The 12,884-nt window shown below is 38.3% G+C and overlaps 1 protein-coding gene across 5 annotated transcripts in view; it reads right to left on the bottom strand.

The window, feature by feature from the left end:
* The window catches only part of csk (C-terminal Src kinase), a 123,448-nt gene that overhangs the window by 53,168 nt on the left and 57,396 nt on the right, over window positions 1-12,884 (bottom strand). The window lies entirely within an intron of this gene.

Raw genomic sequence — 12,884 nt, 5'->3', positions numbered from 1 at the left:
ATTTCTTTCTACTTACTGCAAATATTCTTTGCATCATTTTAAACATACAGTCAGCCCTCCTTATCCACGAGGGATTGGTTCCGGTACCAAAACGCGGATACCAAAAATTCGCGGATGCTCAAGTCCCTTATTCAACCTGTCTCAATGTGGTGGATCTTAGGACCCAGCGCAACCCCAGACCTTATTTAACCTGTCTCAGCGCGGTGGACATTAGGACCCGGCGGCAGAACTCTGAATCCACAGTATTTCTGTTCACGAAAATAATCACGATTGGAAGTAATAAAGCGATCAGATAGAGGTGAAACGACATCGGTCATTGGAAAAGTGTTAGGCTATGTCGGTCATCGATTGGAACAATTTTAAAGGATAAAGTGAGAAAGGTTCTGCCCTGATGAAAGCTACAATTATTACTAAGCAACACAGTGGTTTAGTTATTGGGTTTTGGGTTTTTGATCTTCCACATCAACCCGGCACGGAGCAGAGCGCACTCGGGAGCAGTCTGTCACTGGATCGAACTCAGGAACTTCCGTTCCCGAGCCCGACGCTGAAACATATGTTCTTAAGTGTTTTATATGCATAGAAAGGTAAAATATACTAAGACAAACGTTTGACTGACACTAAATAGTACCGCATGTACCTGTTCCAACTTACTTAGTAAGAGCTTCCGATTTTTTTCAATCCCGATCCACGATAACCCACGAACATCCTCCCATATACTTTAAATCATCTCTAGATTACTTATAATACCTAATACAATGTAAATGCTACATAAAATAGTTGTTATACTGCATTGTTTAGGGAATAATGACAAGAAGAAAAAAAAATCTGTACATGCTCAAATAATAAGTGCTGGAAGAGCACTTCCGGGTTTTCGCGATTTGCGGATAAGGAGGGCTGACTGTAGCTCAATAACCTTCATAACATTAAGTTTTGTTAAGGGTGCTACACCAGCAGGCAAGAACTGACAGATAAACCAGAGGTTTTTGGTACTATGGTTATAAATTAGCACCATTTCCTGCATCAATATAATAAATTGATAATAATAAAGTAAGCACAGTATACCCAATGAAGAGAAATCCAAAGAAAAAGTTTAACAGAAACCTTTTTAATCTTTGCAACTTCATCGCCCTCTGTCACTTCCGAGGTACAGACGCCACTCTAGCTGTAACTAATGGTGTAATTTTTTGTTCTTTACGTTTGTGGTAATATTACTCTATGTTGTTAGATTGAGTTGTTCTCCAATCTAGGCAATTCACTTGCAAACGTTCTGTCATCATACGAGGAGACACATTCAGTGGCGTATACATGTATACCGTTGTAATGAATATGAATGAACTCTGACCTTACTATTATTATGCAGGCATAAGAGCTAAAAATGTTTCATAAAACTCACTGCTTCTGCTATCAGTATCCTTCCTCCTCCCATCTTCCTGGAAAGATGAACATGGCAACTCAGTTGAGAAAATTCCAGGACAACTTTGATAAAAATTTTACTGATAAGCACTTTCCAGGAAATATATTTGATATTATAACTCTACTACTATTTAAAACATGGTTTCTAAGGGACTGTCAGTGAAACTAATAAAAGAGACACCATCATTACAAGCCCTCAGATGAAGAGCACCCATTACAAAATGCTATTTCCATGCATCATGTGGAGGATGCACACTTGATAACTATTGTACTTTAAATTGCATTTGACAAGTTAATAACATCAAAACAACTGAAGCACAACATTGCTCAGGTGCAAAAATATTCCTTGTATCACACGAGATAAATTAAACAGATTATGTACTTATGACAAGAAACAATTATTCAGGCAATCATTTTTATTCGTACACTACTTTATTGCAATGCAGATTTCACTAAAGCCCTTGGCAAAAAAAAACAATCTAATCATCTGTTAGTGTTGGGGGGAGGAATGGGGTGGGGGTGTCAGGGATGAAATGTACCATTGCTAGCAGCTTGCAAGTAATGAGATGTCAATGTATTCAGCTTTGGCTGAAGAAATAAGCTTTCAATATTTAATTATACTAAAAATGCTTTCAATGACTTTTAATCTTTTAAGTTGGAAGCCTTCGATATCAAATTACCACTTAAATTCCATTACAAGAACAGTTTCTTTTGAATATTTGTACCCTTCTCTGCTCTCCTATAACTAAGCATTTACAGGCATCAAACACTGAGACAAGGCGGCACCTTGCTACTACATCAATATATCTAGTTTTCTTTTACACTTCAACCTTGGCTATGTCCTCAACTGATCTAGCCTCTTCATTTAAACTATGCTATAAATCCTGCTCTAATTTGCACCTGCATTATGAAACCCACTCACTCCCCAAGCAACAGCTTTATCCAATTATTGTGCTTCATTTATTAATCTTTTTGCAATTATTATTAGTCTAATTACAATTACTATCTTGTATAATTACAATAACAGTGCAGTCAATTGGAAACATCTAATTATCCATAAGACCATAAGACATAGGAGCAGAATTAGGCCATTTGGCCCATCAAGTCTGTTCTAACATTTTATCATGGTTGATCCATTCCCCCTTCAGCCCCAGTCTCCTGTCCCCATATCCTTTCATGCCCTGACTAATCAAGAATCTATCAACTTCTTCCTTAAATATATTCAATGTCTTAGCCTCCACAGCCAACTGTGGCTACAAATTCCACAGATTCAGCAATCTCTGGCTAAAGAAATTCCTCCTCATCTCTGTTCAATCTATATGGGAGATTTTGGAGGAGTCCTGTCTGTACTTAGTGGAAGATATGGTATGAAGTTTCATTTTTTATTTGAAAGACAACCAATCAGCATTAAAAACTCTGTAGGCTTACAATGAGAATTTCCCTCAGACTAACCAGCACCTTTTCTGAAGGAAAAATAATTTCATATTCAGTTAAATTTGAATTGAGCAAATTTCATTACAAAGCTGACTGCAGTAACATTTGAAAGGTCAACTTTCATAAAACCTTGAGCATCCTTGTTCTAGCATTCATAAGCTGCATATTTATCACCATGCATATTGATAGCCCCAAACAGTGTATGATGGCAAAACCATAAATCAATAAGGCATTAGGACTTCTAGTCAATAAAACAGTGTTCGAGCTTTTAGTCTCCCACAAATTTAGGCAAATTTAAGCAGCTGCTAATTGAATTAAAAACCATACTTGCCAATACAGCCCAACACATTTCAGGTGCCTCCACTGAAGTGATGCTCAATAGCATTTAATCCTTTTCTTTAAAAGATGAAATACTGTACATGTTTCTCTTTTATACCCTGATTGAGAAGTGACTTCAGAATCAAAACAACTAGAGTTATCCTATCCACATGACATTAGAGCAGGGATTCTCATCTTGGGGTCCACAGACTTCTTCCTTAATGGCATTGGTTCAGGCACCAGAGCATATCGATGGAACTGAACCCGGTGCTTGGGCGACAATTTAGGTGCTGTGCTGAATCAGAAAGGTCAGGTACAGGCTGAATGAAAGCGGTGAGGTCCAGGCCCCAGAGTGTATTGAGACTGAACCCAAAGTTTGGACGACGATTTAGGCTGCAGGCTAGATTGAAAAGGTCAGGGTGTCGGGGCCCCAAGGTGATTTAATAAATGAACTTTGATCCACAACATAAAAGGGTTGGGAACTCCTGCACTAGAGGAATCAGTGCACCTTGTCATTTGGCATACAGTTTAACACCAGACCACAAACTGATCTTCAAACAAAACATCTAGAGAATCTGTTTTCTCAAGAATTTTTAGACTACCTATGCACTGCAATTGCAACAATAATAGCTTAGAGACAGACAGATATTGAGACAGATATATATATGAGTAATGCCCCAAGATTTATAGAAGTTGATTTGAGCATTAAGTCATTCTATAATGAAATTTGTCAAATCCAAATTAGACTAAACCTGAAATTGTTTCTCCCAGAAAAGTTGGAGACAATTTCTATTGTCAAAGCAACATAGCACTGAAAACACTGATTACCTGCTTATGCTTTATGAATTAAATAAAAATACTGTTTTATGCCACCTCTTCCATTAATGATTGATAGCACACCTTAAAGCTCCACAGTTAAGAGTAAAATGCTACTTTCCAGTTGAATGAAGCATGATATTAATAGTAGATAAAACTCTAGCTTTAGTGTTGGGGAGGTAATCATAAGTTGCAGGACAAAAAAAAATTGCACCAGAAATTTCTTGGATAATGCTTTAAATGAAATCAATCTAACCATCTCCAACATGATAGCCAGCTACTTTCAAAAGGCAGCTAAAACACACACACTAAACAAATGAACACTACTTCAAGCCTAAATATATATTCAATTTCTATAATACAAAATATGAACCTTGCCTATGTCAGAGCTTAGTCTCCAATCATTTTGCTCTTCCTTGCAATTGGACCATTCTGTTAAATCTGTAGCTACAGCCAGCCGACATTAGAAGAACTCATGGACAACTACACTAAGTGGCCATTTTATTTGGTACACCTACTTGTTCAGGCAAATATCTAGGTACTTAGTCAATCATGTGGCAGCAATTCAATGCATAAAAGCATGCATACATGGTCAGAGGCTCAGTTGTTCAACCAAACATCAGAATGGTAAAGAAATGTGATTTAAATGACTTTGACGGTACTAGACGGAGAAGTTTGAGCATCTCAGAAACTGCTGATTTCCTGGAATTTTCACAACAGTCTGTAGAGTTTACAGACATAAGAAACAAAAATATCTAGTGAATAGCATCTCTGTGGGTGAAATGACTTGTTAAAGACAGAGGTCAAAGGAGAATGGTCAGACTGTTTGAAGCTGACCGATAGGCAACTCAAATAACCAGGACTTACAACAGTGGTGTGCAGAACAGCATCTCTGAATGCACATGTTGAAACGTGAAGTGGATGGGCTACAGCAGAAGACCACACTGGGTTCTGAATATACCTTCCACTCCTCAGAACCGGAGTTGATGAAAATTATCTTTGACTGAGGGACAAAAACAACACTAATCTAACTGCACACCAAAGCACATCATCTTATTGGGACCAAAACCTTAAAGATACATCTTAAACAATAATTAAAGCAGGAGTATTTACACAAACATAACCAGTAACTCATCTATTTGCCCAAGTCTAGAATTCCACACTCAGTATGTTCATTATAGATTTGATATCCACTACCTTCCCACCCCAAACCAATAGAGAGAGAGTATTTTTAAACTAGATGTGGAGGATGATTTGAAAACAAAACATGTTAAAAGCAGTTTAACCAACTATAGGGCACGAGAGGCAATTGATGCAGAAATGAGAACCACAAGATATATTCAAGATAGCTATCACTATCAAATTTTTGAAAAATAACTACCGGTACTATGGCATGCCAATGGTTTTTGGGACTGCCTGGTGAAGGAAACCATTGAAATAAGGCTAAAGAATAATAATTTCAAAGGCAAAGGTCTCACTCTAAGAAGTGGACTACAATTTTAAACAAGGTGAGACAGCATAAACCTGACTGGTTACTCCTCAACCAATTACGAGGAACAGACAACAGGAGTTAAGTATTTCACCAGGATAGTCCTAGGCATCATCCCTGATGAAGATGGCAGAGTCTGTCATTGAAACATCGGTTAAAATGAACACCTGGACCCAGCTGGAGGACCGAGACCAGCTTATACATCAAAAATAATTGTTAATCTAAAAATAAATTTGATGTTTATAGCTTTAAATTCAATTTAAACAACAATGTGCAGGGATAGTTGAGGGAGGGAAACATTGCATTGGTGTTTTCACATGGCACTGACGCAAGTCTATGAATTTCATCATGAATAGCAACTAAAATAGTTGTTTCTTCCTCGTGATTGGCATCAAAGTGCCTCATCCCTGCTTATCATCAGCACTTTCAATGGAAAGTGCAAATTAAATCCAAAGGGACTTTACAATTTTCACAAATACACTCAATATACAAACAGTATTTGATGCAGATTACGTTGGAAAATGAAGTGGAGCCTTATATTCCATCATTTAAGTGTGGTTTTAAAGTGACACTTAACTGTCACAAGTAACCCCAAAAAGGCAATCATGACTGACAAAGGCTCATCCATGCCTTTCAATTCAAACATTAAATAAAGAATGCAGCAGCTGAAAGATTTCAACTTAGGCAATTGACCAAAGTTACTTTAATTTTAATCAAACAGCTAAAAAAAAATCAAAACCAGGTTTATTATCACTGATATATTGTAAAATTTGTTGTCTTGCAGCAGTAGCACTGTGCAATACATGAAAAACACTACAAGCTACAATAAAAAATATGAAAATATAAATAACTAGTGCAAAAAGAGCCAAATGGCATGATGGTGCTCATGGACTGTTCAGAAATCTAACGGCAGATGGGAAGAAGATGCTCTTAAAACACCCAGTGTTCATCTTCAGACTCCTGTACATCTTCCCTGATGGTAGTAATGAGATGAGGGCATGGCATGGATGGTGAGGGTCTGCAATGATGGGTACAGGCTTCATAAGGCATCATCTTTTTAACAAGCCCTCGTTGGTGGGGAGGGTGGTGCCCATGATGGAGTTGGCTGGGTCTACAACCCTCTGCACTGGAGCCTCCATAACAAGCAGTGATGCAACCAATCAATGCTCTTCACAGCACATCTGCAGAAAACTGCTAGTCTTTGGAGACACATCAAATCTCCTCAAACTCCTGATAGAGCTTAGCCACATCAACATGTTGGGCCCAGAATGCATCCTCTCAGATGTTGGCCCCCAGGAGCTTGAAGCTGCTCACCCTTTCCTGTGTTGATCCCTTGATCTAATACACAAAGATGCATTAATATTAAACAAGGTTTACTAAGCACCAAGCTGCTTTTTTAAGGTCGACTCTGATACAGAGAAGGGTGTGAAGCTTGTCACAAAATACAACTTGCAGCTGTGCCCTTGCACTAAGAATGCACAATGAGGAAGGAACTGAAAACTGACAAGTAGAATGTGTTTCTTTTAAAAAAGTGAATTGTAATTTACATACTGTGGATCTATTAAAACCTGAAAAATTTGATAATCACAAAACTGCTTGGTCAATGCGATGCTTGATAGCTACAAATAGCAATTTTGTGTGTGAACAATTTTTGATCCCCTCTCATTCTAAAGCTTCAAGGAATTTTCCGTAATTCCATTTTGATTGAGATGTTTCGTTAACCTCAAATTCTCCACCCTCCAGCAGACAGCAAGTATCTTTTCTTCCCCAGGGTCGAAGTGTGTGGGTGGGTGGGTGGGTGCCTGGAATTTGCTGCTCGGGGTGGAGGTGCAGGTAGATACAAGAGGAGATTAATAGGCTTTTAGATATATAGGCTTTTAATAGGACTATGTAGAGAATGGAGTGATATGGACCGCATGCAGAAAGAAGGGATTGTGTGTCATTTGTTTGATTAGTTCCATGCAATATTGTGGGCCAAAAGGCCCGTTCTGGTATATTATTTCATGTTCCAAAATCTCAATTGAATAAGACTTTGCTGTTCTCCCAGTGCCACTGAGTTTAAAATTTGTCTCATACTTTTGACTCCTCTGCCAAAGGAAATAGATCTTTATTATTTAAACTCTTTCCAGGCCCTCGTGCTCTAAAGAAAACAATCCATGTTTCAGTCTTGCCTCAGAGCTACAGTTTTCTGGCTTTACATTTTTTACAATACAAACCAATGTTGACAGCACTCAGCAGGTCAGGCAGCATCTGTGGCTAAAGATACAGCATCAACATTCCAGGTCAAAAACCATGATCAGAAGACAATTGATTCTGATGCAAGATCTTCAATTGGTCCATAAATACCTCCTGACCTGCTGACTATTTCCAGCATTTTCTGATTTTCATTTCAGGTGCCCAGCATTTGCAGCTGTTCTGATTTTCAAGTTCCTCTAATGCAGTTCAGTGACATCATGCCTGCAGTGTTCAAACTGTGATTTAACATATCATCCCTTTCTTATATTAAATCGATTGGCCAAGAAACAAAAGCACTCCACCTTAATGCCTTGCTTGCTCTGCTACCTTTAAAGGACCCGTGGAGTTATATCATTCCACTACACCACTAACAGTTCAAAGTTCAAATTTCAAAGTAAAAGTACGTATGTCAATAGACACTAGGTGCAGGAGTGGGCCATTTGGCCCTTCTAGCCAGTACCACCATTCACTGCGTATGATCAGCCATGATCACAATCAGTACCCCGTTCCTGCCCTCTCCCCATATCCCTTGACCCCGCTATCTATAAGAGCTCTATCTAACTCTCTCCATCCTGAGATTAATTTTCTTGCAAGCATTCAGTCAAACAAAGAAATACACAGCAGCGTAGTGGCTAGCTCAACACAATTACAGCTCGGGGCATTCCAGAGTTCATTGTTCAATTCCAATCTGCAAGGAGGCTTTACATCCTCCCCATGAAAAGCACGAGTTTTTCCCAAGTGCTCCAGTTTACTGCCACAGTCTAAAGACGTACAAGGTAGGTTAACTGGTCATTGTTATTTGTCCCGTGATTAGGTTAGGGTTAATGTAGTGCTTAAGGCTCAAGGGACTGGATAGGCCTACTCTACACTATCACTAAAATAAAATAAAAAATCAATAAACAAAGAATCAATGAAAAACTGCGCACAAACAAATACTGACAATACCAATGTGGAAAAGAAACTGCAAATACACAAAAAACAAATCATAATAAATTACTAATACATCATACTGAGAACACAAGTTGTAAGTGTTTCCATAGGTTGTGGAATCAGTTCAAAGTTGAGGTGAGTGAAGTTCCCCACACTGGTTCAGGAGCATGATGGTTGTAGGATAATAACTGTTCCTGAATCTGGTGATGTGGGACCTAGGGCTCCTGTACCTCTTTCCCCAATGGCAGCAGCAAGAAGAGAGAATGGTGGGGGAACATTTGTCTGTTCTCTTTCGTCCTTGCAGCTTCTGAACTGCATTATTCCACGAGGAGATTAAAACTCCATTTGCCAAACTTCTCCCAAAATAACTAAACCATCAAAAACTAGGGAAATACCAAACAGTGAGCTTAACTAGCAAAAGGAAAAAAAAATGCCAGAAGCTAAAAAGTGCAATGGATCACTAAGAAAACAAATTGATGAGAAGAATCAAAATGATCAAATTTGAAAACAGATAGACAAATGCGCATTTGAGGTTGCAATTTGCAGAAAAGCAAATCAGCGATGGCATATTTGGACTTACAGAAGACCTTTGAAAAGATACCAAATAAGGATTAGGTTTCATGTTACAGGGTTAATACCCTGAGTTCAGGATTGGTTAACAGACAGTAGGAATAAACAAATTATTTTCGGACAAACTCCGATAATATTAAACTCCAAAGTCTGCATGCACATACATTTCTTCCTAGAACCAGCTGCCTCACTCCACTCTAACAGGCTGTATGTACACTGCAGTTACTCTTTGACTGCACTGATAGCACCACCCAGACTTATAACATCTACGACCTGGAACTACAGGTGCATGGAAAACACCAACACCTGCAATTTCTCCTCCACATCGGGCACCACCTCAGCTTGAAAATAAATCACTGGTTCCTTAATCACGGGATCTACAGTTTGGAAATCCTTTCCGAGGAGTACTGCAGTAAGACTTTCACGAGAAGAACCATGCAGTACAAGGTAGCAGCTCTATACATCAACGGCTTTTCAAAAAAAAAACCTAATTAAATGCCAGCCAGAAAAAGGATTTAAAAGGTTACTTTTGAATAGGCAAGAATAATGGTTCCAATTTTTTTTCTCATACCAGGTCTCTTGTATTCTTACAAATGAAACCTGGTACTTTCCAATGTTGCACAAGATTAGTGCCACAGTTGATTTGATTGAGCATCAACTTGAAAACAACCCGAAATTGACCCAAACATTTCATCAGGTTTTATTTGGCAATTCTTCTGTAAAGCAGCATGAAACCCTTCATTACCTTGAAGGCATTAAGTAGTCATATGATCTGTGCAATAAACCCTACAATGGACTTGAGTTGTTAAGGCTGTGCAGTGATTATAGCATTCCAGGCAATTTAACTTACAATTTCCAACTCCAGAAAATAACCATTCCTCATCTGTAGTCCTTCATGTTTAATGGTGTCTCATTAACTATACCTTATGGACAGCCTCCTGAACTCGAGCCTAGACCTGTTTTTATCATACCTGATTCCCCCAGTGCAAAAGCATCCAAAATGGAAAAATATTTTCAATAACTGCAATGCTCTGTCACAAATATGAGAAAATCTGCAGATGCTGGTAATCCAAATAACATACACAAAATGCTGGATGAACTCAAGATGACCAGGCAGCATTTATGGAAAAGAGTGGACAGTCAACATTTCACGCCAAGACCCTTCATTGGGACTTGAAAAAAGATGAGAATTCAGAGTAAGGAGGTGAGGGATTTTATTCATTTTATTTACCTGATACTGTCAGTTATGCTCAACGCTTGTGATCAACTGCTTAATTATACAATTCTTTACACAATATTGTTTGAAATGTGGCATGAGACCAGTCCCTTGCATATCTCTTCATTTTTAGGCCCGAGTGCACAGAACTGAAATCACCTCATCTCTCCATACACAAATACCAAGATCCAATTCAACCCTATCTTGACATGCCAACATCATATCCCACCCCCACATTCAAATCCATCAACTGGATCATCATAAGACCACAAGACATAGGAGCAGAATTAGGCCATTCAGCCTATTGAGTCCACTCCGCCATTTTTATCCTAGCTGATCCTAGCCTTTGAAGGTGAGTAGCATCCTCTGCGCTACCCACCTTTAAAGGTCTCTTTGTGATCAACTCCCACCCTAGTGTCATCGCACATGTTGATTAAAATATTAGAGCAAAGCTGATCTCCACAGTCAAGTGAACATGGCATCTTTTCATTTCTGAAATTATCAAGACCCAAGTCACAATACAAAACTGTCCCAATTTGAATGGTGTAGGCTCATGTACTCTGTACATTAAAAACATCTTCTAATATCTTGGCCAATATTTTAATTTTTTAGTGAAATATTTCTTATGGAGGTTCACAAAAAATGATTCCAGGATTGAAAGGCTTGTCAAATGAGGAATGTTTGATAGCTCCGGGCCTGTATTCACTGGAATACAGAAGAATTTGGCGGGGGGGAGGGTCTCACTGAAACCTATTGAATGTTGTTGAAAGGCCACGATAGAGTGGATGCCAAGAGGATGTTTCTGATGGTAGAGAAGTCCAAGACCATAGAACTGAGCCTCAGAATAAATGGATGTCCATTTACAGAAGAGATGAGGACAAACATCTTTAGCCAGAGTGGTGAATCTGTGGAATTCATTACCACAGGTGGCTATGGAGACAAAGCCATTGAGTATATTTAAAGCAGAGGTTGATTAATTTTTTGATTAGATGAGATATGAAAGGCAGGAGATCGGGGCTGAGAAGGGAAAAGGACCAGCCATGATGAAATGGCAGAGCAGACTCGATGGGCCAAATAGCCTAATTCTGCTCCTGTACCTTATGGTTTTTGTTTTGGGAAGCAATATGAAGCTTGGGATTTAAAAGCTGGCATTTGTGAATAAATGTCATCTTGATTTCAAACATACCATTTCCAGTATTTCCAACTGTTTTAAGAGATACTACACTAATTGCATCTTAAAAAATGTTGTTTTCCTCCTCATCCATAATTCTGGCCATCTTCAAAGTTACATCGACTGCAAGCTCTCCATTGCCCAGGACCTCAACTTCGGAATACTTCAGTATCAGAACTTTCCCAGCCCAGCTTGTAACATTGAAAGAAAAGAATCTGAGAAACTATGCGCATACAGTCATGATCCAAATTCACCTCAACTAACCACATGATAACTTCTTGTGTCCATGGTAGGCCCAAAGAAGTTTAACTTAAAGGTACTACAATTCACCCTAACTCGAAACCAAATTACTATTCCACTTCTTGTTTATAACATTAAAACTCTGATTAAGCATGAAGAAAAAGCCATTTATATTTTAGGGTATGGGTAAGAGACAGAGTGGAAGACTAAGAGTGAACAAGTGAGGATGGATTGCATGGTTACCAAGTGTACATGTGTTCAGAATTGCTCAATCTTTTACATAATTAAAAAGCATGACCTGAAAAATATGCTACATTTAGCAATTGCCATCTTTAAACACAGAACAGGAAGGTGCAGGCACAAACTAGTACCTACCAGCAGTAATAGAACCACAAAAATTCAAAGCATGTCTATATAAAGTAATTTTCTCAAACCTTAAATTAGGGGATGACAAAATACTACAAGAGCTAGAAACTTTTTCAAACCACAAAAGGAAGTGACTCTACCAAGATGCGTAATGTGAATCAGTTAAAACTGCAGCCCAATTCACCAGCCAACCATAAAACACCCGCTTCCATAAACCCCAGGATGATGATCAACTTCTCTGTACACCAAGTTATTTCACAACTGAATAGGAAAAGTTAAAACAATACATTTTTACCATATCAGAAACAAAGCCCTTTAGTAATCAAACCTGTTCCACCAAATAAGATAATGGCTGATCTTAAGTTCAGCCTTGTGTCCATACCTTGAATATCTATACAGTTGAGTGACAAAGCCATGCAGTGCTATTAAGATCCAAAATTGATTCCTACTCTTTTACATACAGAATTTACTAAATCATGACATCTAAATTACATTTTTACAGGCATGAGCAATGTTTCAGATTAAACATTTAAAATTAATAGAACAGTATTACACCTACACACTTAATGTCCTCAGTTTGACAACTAGTCTCAACATCCATGGGTTTCTTTTTGCAATATTGTATTATTAAAATAGGTCAGTTAAATTTGAAAAGAACAAGTGGTATATTCTGTTGTAAAACAACA

The sequence above is a fragment of the Hemitrygon akajei genome, chromosome 21 (genome assembly GCF_048418815.1).
Source record: "Hemitrygon akajei chromosome 21, sHemAka1.3, whole genome shotgun sequence".
In the NCBI taxonomy this organism is placed as follows: Eukaryota; Metazoa; Chordata; class Chondrichthyes; order Myliobatiformes; family Dasyatidae; genus Hemitrygon; species Hemitrygon akajei.
The sequence above is the reverse complement of the archived record's forward strand: the minus strand, read 5'-3'. Positions and strand labels throughout refer to the sequence as shown.